Source organism: Canis lupus, chromosome 1 (assembly GCF_003254725.2).
Source record: "Canis lupus dingo isolate Sandy chromosome 1, ASM325472v2, whole genome shotgun sequence".
Classification (NCBI taxonomy): domain Eukaryota; kingdom Metazoa; phylum Chordata; class Mammalia; order Carnivora; family Canidae; genus Canis; species Canis lupus.
The window spans coordinates 29,165,457-29,179,762 of record NC_064243.1 but is presented as its reverse complement, the minus strand read 5'-3'; the positions used below and the strand labels follow the sequence as shown (position 1 = coordinate 29,179,762).

The window sequence follows — 14,306 nt, the reverse complement described above, 5'->3', positions numbered from 1 at the left end:
CAAATAAATAAATAAATAAATTAGAAAAAGAGCTAAAAAGCAAACATTGGAGAGCATTCTTATTTGGGAATACTGAGTTTCTGTATTTTGCTTACCTGATAGTAAGTGTACTTGATCTGTGAGGATGTTGATTACCTTCAATGCATGGGCCACGGTGCCCTTGCATTTTTTATTCTCCTCTGAAATTTGTGCAATTCAAACAAGCAAAATACAATGAAAATTCTGAAAGGCACAACTGAACATGGCCCTCTTTCATATTCTATACAGAGGACCTGGAACAATAAAAGATTAATGGACTAAAGAGAGGAGATAATAACAATCACCAGAAATACTGTTCCACTCAACCCCAATCTTCTGATTCTGCCTCATGGACACAGGATGCAGCAGACACCTATTCTTAGATTGTGTCCATTTTCTCTCTCATGGCTCCTCTGTGATAAAGAGCCTTCCATCGCTGTAATGCCCAGTGCTGGCGTGTCCCAAGAGTGCTGACCCTAGCACTTGAGCATCTTCAGAAAGTTGACACTACTCCAGACATGACAGAGGGCCACCTTCTTCTCCAAGCTCTTCCCAGTGTTGTTGGACTTGGGACAAAATTCAGAAATCCAAGCAATACTGAAAATTTCATTTCTAATGTTAAAGTAAAATTAAAGAAGCTAGAGCATCAACCTGACTGGTATACTTATTAGATCACTTTGATAATGTTATCCCACATACTAGAATGTTTATAAAAATGTTGAAGTGGCTGGGCAGCCTGGGTGGCTCAGCGGTTTAGCACTGCCTTCGGCCCAGGGTGTGATCCTGGAGACCCAGGATCGAGTCCCATGTTGGGCTCCCTGCATGGACCCTGCTTTTCCCTCTGCCTGTGTCTTTGCCTCTCTGTTTCTGTGTCTCTCATGAATAAATAAATAAAATCTTAAAAAAAAAAGTTGAAGTGATAGAGTAGCAGTAGAAGGAAATTTTAAATATAATAACCAAGTGTTAACTCTGTCCAGAGTTAGTTCTATAATTATCTAGCAGTTGGTATAGCTTTGATGTTCCTAGGTAAGCCTAAGGCTCTTTCATTAAAGTTATAAAAAGATGATGGGACCTAATTTGGAAAAAAATGTTTTCCCATGCATTAGCTACTCTATAGGAGTAATGTCTATTATACTTATTTGTGTATATTTTATTTTACAATTTTGTATTGTCTTATTCAAGTGATTGTGTTAGGAATTAGGTCTCTTGGCTTCTACATCAGTGCTCCTTGACTATACCTCATTATCTGTTTTTATTTGGTTTAAATTTAGTCACTTGATGCACAGCAACAACCAAGGTAAAAGGTAGCAAAAACAATGAAAATTAAACAGTTCTATTAGTAAACATAAAATGGTGAAGCAGGTGGACTAGAAGATCCGGAAAGTTCTTCAGCAATGTCATAAAATGCTGGCTTTTTTTTTTTTTTAACCAATGATAGATATCCTTTATTTTATACCCTTCCTTGAGAAACTAAATCCATCTTATGAAAAATACACATAGCACAGCCAGGTTGTGATCACCATATGAGACAACATGGTTTTCTTAACTGTTTAAGTCAACAATTTAGACTCTGCTTTAGGAACCACTTTAACCCTATGCATAGCATAACACAGGTCTATATATATATATATATATATATAAAGTGTTAGATATTTTTTAAACTGTTGTTAAGAAGATACAGAATCAAGATCCTTTGACCTGGATACAGTAATTAAAAAAAAAAAAAAAAGAGCCCCTGTGTGGGGGGCTTTTCCTGGTCAGATAATCTTTCTGCAAGCACTGAGAACAATCGCCAACCAAATAAAGAGGGGAATTCCCAGGATTAGCCTGAAGGTTTTAGTTGCTGTGCTGACCTCACAAAAACCAGTGAGTACAGTATTGCTGATTCATCAAAGTGCTCCTAACTCGCCCTTCTCAAGGAAGTGCAGGGATACTATTCTTTTAATGTTAGAAAAACATTCTTACACCCTGTCCTTTGCATTCTATCAGAATAATTTAAAATTTAAAATCTATGACAGAGTGACTTCTACAGTATTCCCAATGGACTGTATATGTATAGCATATATAGTGAATTCAAGCATACTTCTTTCTTTTTTCATTTGTTTTTATTGAAGTTCGATTTGCCAACATATAGCATAACACCCAGTGCTCATGGATCCAAGCATGCTTCTTTTAAATCTTTTGACTAGTTTGTCTTTAAACCCCAAGTAGTGACATTGCTGACATTTGTGTGTTGTGTAGGGTGTGTTTTGGGGCCTGTTCTGTGGGCACAATGGTAATAGAGATTGTGATGATGTTATAGGCTGTGAACATGGTGACATCCATCTTTACTCTCCCTCTCACTGAACATCACTTTGCAGCCAGAGCACCTTTACAATATGAGGTCCCTAAATAGACTGAACTAATATTTTCACATGACTTATGATCACTTCATGATTACATGTCTTAGATATTTTCGACATTCTTGATTTAAATTATTTTATCAGTATCCTAAATATTTAATTAAAGTGAATTCTTTAATATCATTACCACAAACTAACCTCAAACTTGAGCCCATGAATGATTCAAAATAATTCCTTGGGCAGCCCCGGTGGCACAGCGGTTTAGCGCCGCCTGCAACCCAGGGCATGATCCTGGAGACCCTGGATCGAGTCCCACATCAGGCTCTCTGCGTGGAGCCTGCTTCTCCCTCTGCCTGTGTCTCTGCCTCTCTCTCTCTCTCTCTGTGTGTCTCTCATGAATAAATAAATAAAATCTTTAAAAAAAAATAATTCCTTTATTTCCCATTCCTTACAGTGTAACAGGAAGATTTACTTAGAGATCATCTTTACACAGCGATGAAGATTTATATGCAAAATAGTGACTTTCCAATCATCAGCTCAGCTGGTGATAGAATTAAAGTTGTTTCAATGCATGTATCAATTATAACTGAAACCTTTAGGAGCTAAGTCCCAACAAAATGAAAATGTTGGTAAAGTCAGATGTTCCTTAACTGTAGCATGTTATCAGTGTTGGCAAACGTTAACTATATATAAAGTGGTTCTATAAACTACAAATTTGAAGCTAATCCCTAGATTTCTGGATGTTTGACAGACTTGAAGCTCTTATTAAGGTCTGCTTTTCATTTTGAGTAACAAGGTTTCTTTGAAGCAGTAGGGATTCAATCTCCTTCTGGACATAGTCAGCCTCTTCTCCAACTGATCAAACCCAACTCTACAGAAATTGCTGTGCTGGGGTCAGGAGCCTTGTATTCTAGTTCTAACTTTGCTAACAGCCAGTTTTATAACTTTGGACAAAATTCATACTCTTGGCTGGGTGAAAATGACTTTATTCCTCAAGTGAGAATGGGCCAAGAATACCTCAAATATGCTCTCCTAGCTCAGATTTGTATAATTTTTCAAGTTTTGGGGGATCCCTCGGTGGCTCAGCGGTTTAGTGCCTGCCTTCGGCCCAGGGCATGATCCTGAAGTCCTGGGATCAAGTCCCATGTCGGGTGCCCTGCATGGAGCCTGCTTCTCCCTCTGCCTGTGTCTCTCTCTCTCTCTCTCTCTCTCTCTCTCTTTCTGTGAGTTTCTCATGAATAAATAAAACCTTAAAAATTTTTTTTCAAGATTTGTACAAAATGTGCAGGTTATTTCAAATACAGATCAGTACCACTTTCAGAGGACTTTTCTGCTTTTGAACAGAAAGTGAAACTGCTTTTTTTGATTTAAGGCCATGTTTAGGATACTCAAGGATACCTTTTGACATGGAAGGGTCATGAAGCCATATCTTTAAATAATTTACTAGATTAGTAAATTTATATTGAAATCATTGAACAATTGATTGCCATTAGCCGTAAGAGTTGTAATACACATCAACTGCGGTCCCTATTTTGTTCTCTCAGCCTTCCATATTTTCCCTAACAGCTTGGGCACCTACCCAGCAGCCACCTGGGAAAAAACCTTACTCTGCCTCTTTTCCTTCTCACACTGCAACGTCCCTCCAGCCCAGGCACCTTATCCTGTCATTCCCCATATCAGGGCATCACCACCTCTCCTGTGGCTTCATCTCTCTCCTGCCATCAACAGGCATCTCTGTCATCATCAGACAGATCTCTCATATGATTTAATCCTGCAACACCTCTCATTAAAAACCTTTGATGTGGGACGCCTGGGTGGCTCAGTGGTTGAGCATCTGCCTTTGGCTCAGGTCGTGATCCCGGGGTCCTGGGATCAAACCCCACAATGGGCTCCCCACAGAGAGCCTGCTTCTCCCTCTGCCTGTGTCTCTGCCTCTCTCTGTGTGTCTCTCATGAATAAATAAATTAAATCTTTAAAAAAAAAACCCACACCTTTGATGCTACTCTGTAGAAGAAGGTTTCCACCGATGGAATGTTCTCAACCCTCAACCCTCAACCCATAGCCTTGCCTTTCTGCCTGATGAGCTGGGATTCCCAGTCTTTTCTATTTTCCAGAAGATCAACCTTTCCAGCCCCTGGACTTGATCTGCAGATGCCCAACTCCACATGCTTTCTCTTCTCTGTCCTACCTGGTGACTGCATCCTCATTTTTTGAGATGCAAGTCAAGTGTCATTTCTCAACAGCACCTCTCCCTTTTCTCTGTTCTCCTAGCATTTTGAGCCCACTCCTCTGCCCTAGCTTTTCTCATTGCATTGTAATTTGGTGGCCTGCACCAGACAACATCCCAGAGCAGAACTGTGGCTCATAGTCTCATCTCATAGTCTCACATGGTATGGACATCCAAGCAGAAGTAGTTCGATCATATAAGAAGGCTTAAAAGGGTTTGAAGGTTGCGTGTGATAAAACCAGGATTATTTAAAAATCTCTGAAACCAGGAGAGAAGGTTATGGATTGGAAGGGACAGAGTAGGTACTGTGACACTGGCTTGGATGTTCCTCAATTAATGTTAAGTCAGTGATAGAATGAACACTGTAATCAAGCCACGTGTCATCACCAAGGCATTATTGACTCATTCTCTTTTAGTCTCTCTTTTTTTAGTTCCTTGGGGAGAAAAAGCCAGGTACAAGTTACTGAAGTTCTTTTAGTCCTCCATACAAAATATGTTGTGTCTTCCGCCTCACTCCTCTCCCAAACACACACATATATTCCACGTTTCCTTACCTCCTTCTCTCTTTCTCTTTCCCTCCTCCCTTCCCTCTGTTTTCATCTCTATCCCTCTTTTTCTTATATTCATTTGGATTTCACTGTTTTATCAAAATGGGTATATGGCTGACTCAAACCTGAGGCAGTCATAGCATCTGACCCTGTGAGCCAGTTTATACCCGCTTTCCAGGATACACAAAGAGAAAGTTGACCCCTTGTGGGTGAAGTGGAGACAAGCAAGATGAAAGGAACATTTTCTTTATTTTTTTTTATGATAGTCACACAGAGAGAGAGAGAGAGAGAGGCAGAGACACAGGCAGAGGGAGAAGCAGGCTCCATGCACCAGGAGCCCGATGTGGAGCCCGATGTGGGACTCGATCCCGGGTCTCCAGGATCACGCCCTGGGCCAAAGGCAGGTGCTAAACCGCTGCACCACCCAGGGATCCCGAACATTTTCTTTAGACTTAAATGTTCTGCAGAATGATGAAATAAAAAGAAAAAGGGGGGGGATCCCTGGGTGGTGCAGCAGTTTAGCGCCTGCCTTTGGCCCAGGACGCAATCCTGGAGACCCGGGATCGAATCCCATGTCGGGCTCCCGGTGCATGGAGCCTGCTTCTCCTGCCTGTGTCTCTGCCTCTCTCTCTCTCTGTGTGACTATCATAAATAAATAAAAATTTAAAAAAAAAAAGAATGATGAAATACCTTACCATTTCCTTTCCTGATGATTTGCTTCGCAAACATCAATGGGACCATCAGGACACTGGCTTATTTTTCTTCCTATTTCTTTCTTTTTTTTTTTTTTTACATATCTGAAGCTCAACACCCACATTTACTGCCACTGAGAAAATATATCACTTACAGCATTGTATGAGAGGAGTACCCATTTGTTACTCGTTCATTCTGTTGAGAGGGGGAAAAAAAAACTTTTTCCTCTATCAACTTAGGTTGTGTGATTGGGGGCCTGCAAATTAACTGACAAAAGACAGATTAACAGATTATATGTAATTAATAATTACAGATTATTCATGTAAATGTGAGCACACAAAGTAGTTTCTGATCAGCTAGGTGAAGTTTGTTTATCCTACTAAAAAAGGTCCTTAGTAGGACTTAAAGGAAAAGAATGTGGTGGGAAGGAAATTAAGGAGAAAAAAGTGGAAGGCACAGAACCTTTCAGCAAAGTTTTGTTTATGTAATTCCTCATCCCTCTCAGAGAGGGGATTTTGGCAGCTGTATTTTCAGGAGGCTTTGCTTAAGCCAGCAAAAGAGGTTTAGATAAGGTTTTTAATGCAGCTGCTGTTGATTCAGATATTTTCACCTTAAAGTCATCTTTATACCACACCGACAGGTATAAATTCAGTTCACTCAATGAATAGTTATTCACACCTACTACATGGTTCCTACTACATGGTTGTCATTATTTTAGATGCTAGGGACACAACAGAGAAAAAAAATGAGAAAAATCCCTGCCCTCACTGAGCTTACATTTTAGTGAGAGTAAGCAACATAAGTAAAATACATAGCATGTTTGATAATGACCAGTGTTAAGGAGAAAAATTAAGCAGGGAAGGGTTCAGAAAGTTACAGTGTAACAGAGCATGCAAGTTTAGACCAATAAGCAAGGGAAGGCTCATTGAGAAGGTGATAATGTGAGTAAAGGCCTGAGGGAGAAGAGATCAAGCTACCTATTTGAACCTACAGCATTTTTAGCATTTTATTAATGTTATTAATAGTTATTAATGTTTTTGACATTTGCATACTAAGAAGCCAATACAGACTGAAAATTAACAAAACTACCATGTGGGTTTTGAGGTGACCACTCATCTAATGTAATTAAGCACCAGAGGGAAGTACATGGCCTTTCGAAGGTGGTTCTTTTACTGTAGGTCCCTTGACAGCGTGGGAACTAAGTGAATCACCACTTGGTTAGTTGGCCTTGTCAATATTGTCCTCCTACGCTGGTTCCTTTTCCAGTACCAGACTTAGATTACTCTGGGCAAGCAACAATAGAGGGATGATTCTAGAAGTATTCCCAACATTGCTTCAAAATGCAGTTGTTTCCCTTAGCAACAACCTAATTCACTAACCTATTGCCATAGAAATAGAATGCAGAATATATAAGCAGTATAATCTTACCTTTTATTTTTTAAAACACTCTTTCCTCCTTCCCTAATGTTTTCCATATTTCTAATTTAACACACCTTATCTTATGTTGGCCTGTAGCCCAGCTCTGTTCTACTTTTTTTGGCTATCCCATAGATAATTCTCTGTCTTTATAGACCAGGCCAGTCTCTTCAAACCTGCCTTTCCAATTTATATCTCTATATGGTAGGAATAGAAGGAAAAAAATTTTAAAAACTAAGCAGCAACTACTCTGTGGAATGGTTTTCAATCACTTTGGTCTTATTAAAAGTCCTTTTTATTTTTACTGTGACCACTTTGTTCAACAGGAATCAACTACCATACCCAATAAACAATCTTTTAAAAAAGAATAGTCTTGGGCAGCCCCAATGGCCCAGTGGTTTGGCACCGTCTTCAGCCCGGGGTATGATCCTGGAGACCTGGGATCGAGTCCCACGTCAGGCTCTCTGCACTCCTCTGCCTGTGTCTCTGCGTCTCTCTTGCTCTGTGTCTGTCATGAATAAATAAATAAAATCTTTAAAAAAGAATAGTCTTTTAATGCTTTAGATTCCAGAGGGGGGAAAAAAAGATTCCAGAGGGAAACTAAAACTGGAGCAGCCTTATGAAGGTTTATATATTATTCCCCACACTATATATATATATCCCTGTGGCAAAACTCCTTTCAACCAAAAATAAACTAATGCTGACTTTCAGTGTTTTGTTTTGGCACCTGGTTTATTTTTTTTAAAAAATGGTTCTCATCAAATTTTCTATATCCTGATTAATCAGTTAAGCAAATAATTACTGAGCATCTGTAAACTAGATACTGCCAAGACTAGAGGTAGAGCAATTAAAGATAAATCCTAGCTCTCACAAAGCTCAGAGTTCAGACTAGGATGCAGGCTGAGCAAGAGAAGAGGGCAGAAAGCCTTGGAAGCACATCAGACCAGAAAGTAACCCAGCTCTTAAGGGTCAGGTGGATTTTCAGGAAAGCTCCTAGGGCTTGGTTTACCTAGGTAGGAAACACAGCATATGGAACAGCATGAAGGATCTTGGAAATCTCACTGAGAGATGTGGGAGGAGATTGATGAAAGAGAAGGTTGGACACAGAAGCAATAAAAGAAGCTTCAGGGCATTTATGCCATGCTAAGGAGTTTGGCTTTGATTCTGAAAGTAAAGAGAAACCTTTTAATAAAGCAGAGACAGTGGTACAAATATGGACAACTCACTTCGGAAGTTTGGACTTTGGAAAATTCACTGCTGTCCTAAGAGTGGATAAGGGAACAGGGCACAAGAGAGGAGGGAACAGGAAAGCCAATTAAGAGTCTGTAGAATTAGTACAGAAAAAAAAAAGCATGGAAGACCTGATTCGAGGCAAGAGCAGATACACCTGATAGCATTTGGCAATCAATTTGTTATGGGGAGTTAGAGAAAGGAAAGAATGGAGTCGAAGATGGCCACCAGATGTCTACCAGATATCTGTTTGAATAAGAGAATGAATGTTCGGTGAATATTGATGACAAACTGTAATACCTTTTTGGAAACAGAAGTAAGAATATTCCTACAACATTGGTAGTGGTAGGAACATAAATCAGGAATCATGAGCTGAGTATAAACCACAGCTCTAGTTTGTTTGACTGCAAAATATATTTCTGATCATTTGTAAATTGAAGCTAATCATAGACCTTCCCTACTATGACACAGGCTTATTGTGACTGTCAAATGAGATAGGTTATGGACAGTTGATTTTTTTTCTTTTAAATTATAAAACATAATAATGTAAGGTGGTGGTAGTAGCAGGTTACGTGTGTAGGTTTCTAGCAAAGATGAGCTCCTTTGGTGATGGTCCCTGCCCTGCCTCCTGCTGTCCTGGGTCCTGGCTGGTAGATTTCCAGCATGTGTGGCACAGCATGATGGAAGTCTGGGCCATCGGATTTGGCTGTGGAGTCTTAGGCTCTTTCTGGTAGAATTTTGTTTAACCATTTTTACTATCTCTTTGCTGGAGCCCAATTTTATCTTCCAGTCTGAGGAAATTGCTAAATGATTTCTGCTTCTTATTTTTTCACCCTGAAAATGTGCCTGATGTTCTGCTCTGAACTAGGACAATCTTCAGCCTTGCATTAGACATCTAGAACAGGAGTATTCTTTTGTGTACACTGGGTACGGTGTTGCCAACGTGAAGGTAAGATGCGTCCCTTCTAGAGCTTGGCGTCTGTCCTTAGCCAGGGAAGGGGTCCATGCATGATAGGGGGGTCAGTACTCACCCAGTCCTGGCTTGGTATCGGGCATAGTTTTCCCCAGGGGAGTACAACTAATTGCCTTCTATCAATGTTTGGAAACCCATTGGAAACAAACTGAAGCTGGTAATGACAAAACCATATTTTCCTCATCCTCCTTGGCAATGGTCCCTCAAGTCAAGTGTGTGTGTACCCTGGAGAGTTTGCAGAGTGATCTGATTACTACCTTTCTAGGTAGTTTGTCCTTTTTATGCCTGTTTCCTTTTTGATCTTCTGTTTGCTTTTCATTTTGTAATTTCCCTATACCATGTCTGCCTGTGAGTTTAGTTTTATTTTTCCTACTTAGGGCTCAGTTTCCAGATAGTTAATGTTCAGTTCTGTCTCAGATCTGCTTGGCCTTTCTTAGAATGTCTTGTCCTTTTCTCCTGCTCTTTGATTTCTTATTTTATAGCTTTATGTTAAGTGTACTTATTTTAAAGTTTTTATTCTTCTATTTTATGAAGTTTGAGATTGATATTTGTCAAATCTGCTAACTCACTGGTGGTGAATTGTTTCCTTATATGTTTTAAAATTACGTGTTGTGAGCTCAATTTCAATGACGTATTATGAGTAAGAATTCTGCATAGCCCAGATTAAGGGAGTCTCCCTTTAAAATGTTTTTGCTTTGTTTCTGCTAGCACCCCAAGGATATCCCAGGCTCAAGACCAATTGTGGGTATCATGATAAAAGTAAATTTGAACTAAACCAGCATGAGAGTAGTACTGAAATTACTGAAAGTATTCAGAGTATTCAGAAAGTATTATTTTTGTCCACCCAGGGCTCAGTTTAAGACAGATGAGCTCTATTTTTGTTTCGCAGTATAATGGGCTTTCTTCTAATCTACCCTTTCATCAAGTTACAGTCCTTCAAGGGCCCAGCTCTTCACCTACTATAGACACAAGGCCCCATTTCCTATCCCTTCATGGGCATTAAGCCCAAAGTACCGGATAAGGGGTTAACAAACCATAGCCCAAAAACCAAATACAGCCTTCTACTACCATTAGTAAATGAAGTTTTATTGGAACAAAACCATGCCCATATGTTTATTTATTGACTGAGCTGTTCTCGTGCTATAATGGCAGAGTTGAGTAGTTGCCACAGAGATCATATTGGCCTAAAAATCTGAAATTATTCAATATCTGGAGCTTTAGAGAAAGCACTTGACAACTCCTGCCCAAGATTAACAAGTTTGAAGGCCCAGCCCTCATTCCCACCCCTTGGGGTCTTCAGTTATGATTACCCCGCAAATGGTCCTCTTCCTCTTTATTTCTAGCTCCTGGCAGTTTTCTTTACTTTTTTGTAAGCCCTGCTAGGCATTTAAAAGTGTGTCTATTTTGGGATTCCTGGGTGGCTCAGTCGAGTTTTCAACTCTTGATTTCAGCTCGGGTCATGATATCAGGGTCGTGAGATCAAGCTCTGCATCAGGCTCCTCACTCAGAGTGGAGCCTGCTTAAGATTCTCTCTCTCCCTCTTCCTGTGCCCCTCCCCTGCCATTCATGTTCTCTCTCTCTCTCTCAGTCCCTCTTTAAAAAAAAGGTATATGTATTTTTTTTAAGATTTTACTTATTTATTCATGAGACAGAGAGAGAGAGAGAGGAGAGACATAGGCAGAGGGAGAAACAGGCTCCCTGCAGGGAGCCCAATGCAGGATTTGATCTTGAGACCTGGGATCACGACCACTGAGCCATCCAGGCATTCCTCTGACATCACAAAAAATGGGTGTTTTTAGCAAGAAGCTTTCCAAATACCAAGTCCACTATATTGCCAGTACCAGAACCCACTTTCTGTTTTCTTGGATAATACAGATTGCTGTGTGCATAAGATGTATATATGAACCTAGTGGCAACGACAAATCAAAAACCTGCAATAGGTACCCAAATGATAAAGAGAAAGGAATCCAAGCATATCATTAAAGAAAGCCATCAAACAGGGGAAGAGAGCAAAAGAAGAAAGGAACAGAGAGCTACAAAAACAACCATAAAACAAATAATTAAATGGTAATAATTCCATACCTCAATAACTACTCTGGATGTATATGGACTAAATACTCCATGGGACTCCTGGGTGGCTCAGTGGTTGAGCACATCTGCCTTCGGCTCAGGGCATGATCCTGGATTTCTGAGATCAAGTCCCATATCGGGCTCCCTGCATGGAGTCTGCTTCTCCCTCTACCTATGTCTCTTCCTCTCCATTTCTGTGTCTCATGAATAAATAAATAAAAATCTTAAAAGTAAATAAATAAATAAATACTCCAATCAAGAGACATAGGGTGACCAGATTAAAAAAAAAAAAAAAAAAAAAAGCAAGACCCATCTATGTGCTGTCTACCAGAGATTCACTTCAGACCTAAAGACACCTGAAGGTTGAAAATGAGAGGACAGAAGAACATTTACCTTGCAAATTGAAGCAAAAAAGAAAGCTGGGATAGCAATATTTATCTCGAGCAAAATAGACGAAAACAAAGACAACTGAGACAAAAGAGGACACTACATAATGATAAAGAGAACAATCCAACCAGAGGATATAAAGTTTCAAATAGTTATGTACCCAACACTGGAGCACCTAAATACATAAAGCAATTATTAACAGACATAATGGAAGAAATTGAGAGTAATACAATAATAGTAGGGAAATTTAACACCCCACTTACATCAATGGATAGATCATCTAGACAGAAAATCAACAAGGAAACAGTGGCTTTGCATGAGACATTGGACCAAATGGACCTAACACATACATAGACCATTCCATCCAAAAAGAACAGAATACATTTATTGGAGTGCACATAGAATGTTCTCCAGAATAGATCACATTAGGCCACAAAACAAGCCTCAATAAAATAAAGATTAAAATCCTATCATGCATCTTTTCTGACCACAATGGTATGAAGCTAGAAATAAATTACATGAAAAAAATCTGGAAAGAACACAAATACATGGAGGCTAAATAATACACCACTGAACAATGAATGGGTCAAAGAGGAAATTTTAAAAATGCATGGAGACAAATAAAAATGAAAATACAATAGTCCAAAATCTTTGGGGATGCAGCAAAAGTTATTCTGAGAAGGAAGATATAGTAATCCAGACCTACCTCAAGAAGCAAGAATATCTCAAATAAACAACCTAAACTTACTCTTCAAGGAATTAGGGAAAAAAAAAAGAACAAATAAAGCCCAAAGCCAGTAGAAAGAGGAAATAATAAATAGAGCAGAAATAAATGAAATAGAGACTTAAAAAAAAAAAAACCCAATAGAATACATCATGAAACCAGGAGCTGGTTCTTTGAAAAGATCAACAAAATTGATAAGCCTTTAGCCAGACTCATTAAAAAAAAAAAAAAAAAAACAGAGAGGAGTCCAATAAAATCAGAAATGAAGGATAAATAACTGACACCACAGAAATACAAAGGATTGATTATAAGAGAACGTTATGAAAAATTATATGCCAACAAATTGGACAACCTTAGAGAAATGAATAAGTTTCTAGAAACATAAAACCTTTCAAAACTGAATCGGGAAGAAATAGACATTTTAAGCAGGCTAATTACTAGCAATGACATTGAATTAGTAATCAAAAACTCTCAAAAAACTAAAGTCCAGGACCAGATATTTTCACAGGTGAATTCTGCCAAACATTTAAAGAGAAGGAGAAGGTAATACCTATTCTCAAACTATTCCCGAGAGAGAGAGAGAGAGAGAGAGAGAGAGAAGGAAAGAAAGCTTCCAGTTCATTCTATGAGGCAAGCATTACCCTGATACCAAAACCAGATAAGACACACACACGCACACACACACGCACACACACACACAAATATCTGATGAACAAATTTGGTAGTTTTAGTCTGAGACCAAAAAATAGGCCTTTTTGGATGACTCCTCCACGTCTCAGAAAGTCTCTACCAAATATTCTTTAAGACCTTTTTATTTTCATTGGCTTTCCATATTGGACTGAGATGCTTGATCAGGCTTGGGTTTTAGGGCTGTAGATTTTTCCTTTTACATCAAAGATAAAATGTTTCTCCTATTTTTCATTTTTAATTTAAATATTAGTTAATATACAGAGCAATATTAGTTTCAGGAGTAGAATTCAGTGGTTCATACACATACAACACCCAGTGCTAATCACAAGTGCCCTCTTTAATGCCTATCACCCATCTAGCCCATCTCCCACCCACGTCCTTCCATCAACCTTCAGTTTGTCTCTTATGGTTTGCTTCCCTCTTCTTTACTTACCTCCCCTTTCCCATATGTTCATCGTTTTCTTTCTTAAATTCCATATATGAGTGAGATCATATATACATACACACACACACACACACACCAGTAAATACACACCACCACTTTATGTGTTCATCAGTCAATGGACATTTGGATTATGTCCATAGTTAGCTGCTGTTGTTAATGCTGCTATAAACATCATGGTACATGTATACCTTCGAATCTGTATTTTTGTATCCTTTGGGTAAATTGCTCGATTGTAGAGTAGCTTTATTTTTAACTGTTGAGGTACCTCCTTACTGTTCTCCAGAGTGGTCACAGCAGTTTGCATTCCCACCAACAAGGCAAGAGGGTTCCCCTTTCTCCACATCCTCACCAGTACCTATTGTTTCTTGTGTTGTTAATTTTAGCCATTCTGACAGATGTAAGGTGATATCTCATTGTAGGTTTTTTTTAAGGTTTTTATTTATTTATTCATGAGAGAGACAGAGACACAGGCAGAGGGAGAAGCAGGTTCCCGTGGGGAACCTGATGCAAGATTGGATCCCAGGACCCTGGGATCACGTCCCA

At 39.2% G+C, this 14,306-nt stretch overlaps 1 protein-coding gene across 2 annotated transcripts in view; it reads left to right on the top strand.

Moving 5' to 3' along the window:
* MAP3K5 (mitogen-activated protein kinase kinase kinase 5) overlaps positions 1 to 14,306 on the top strand; it is a 198,217-nt gene that overhangs the window by 133,392 nt on the left and 50,519 nt on the right. The gene's annotated exons all lie outside the window — the stretch shown is intronic.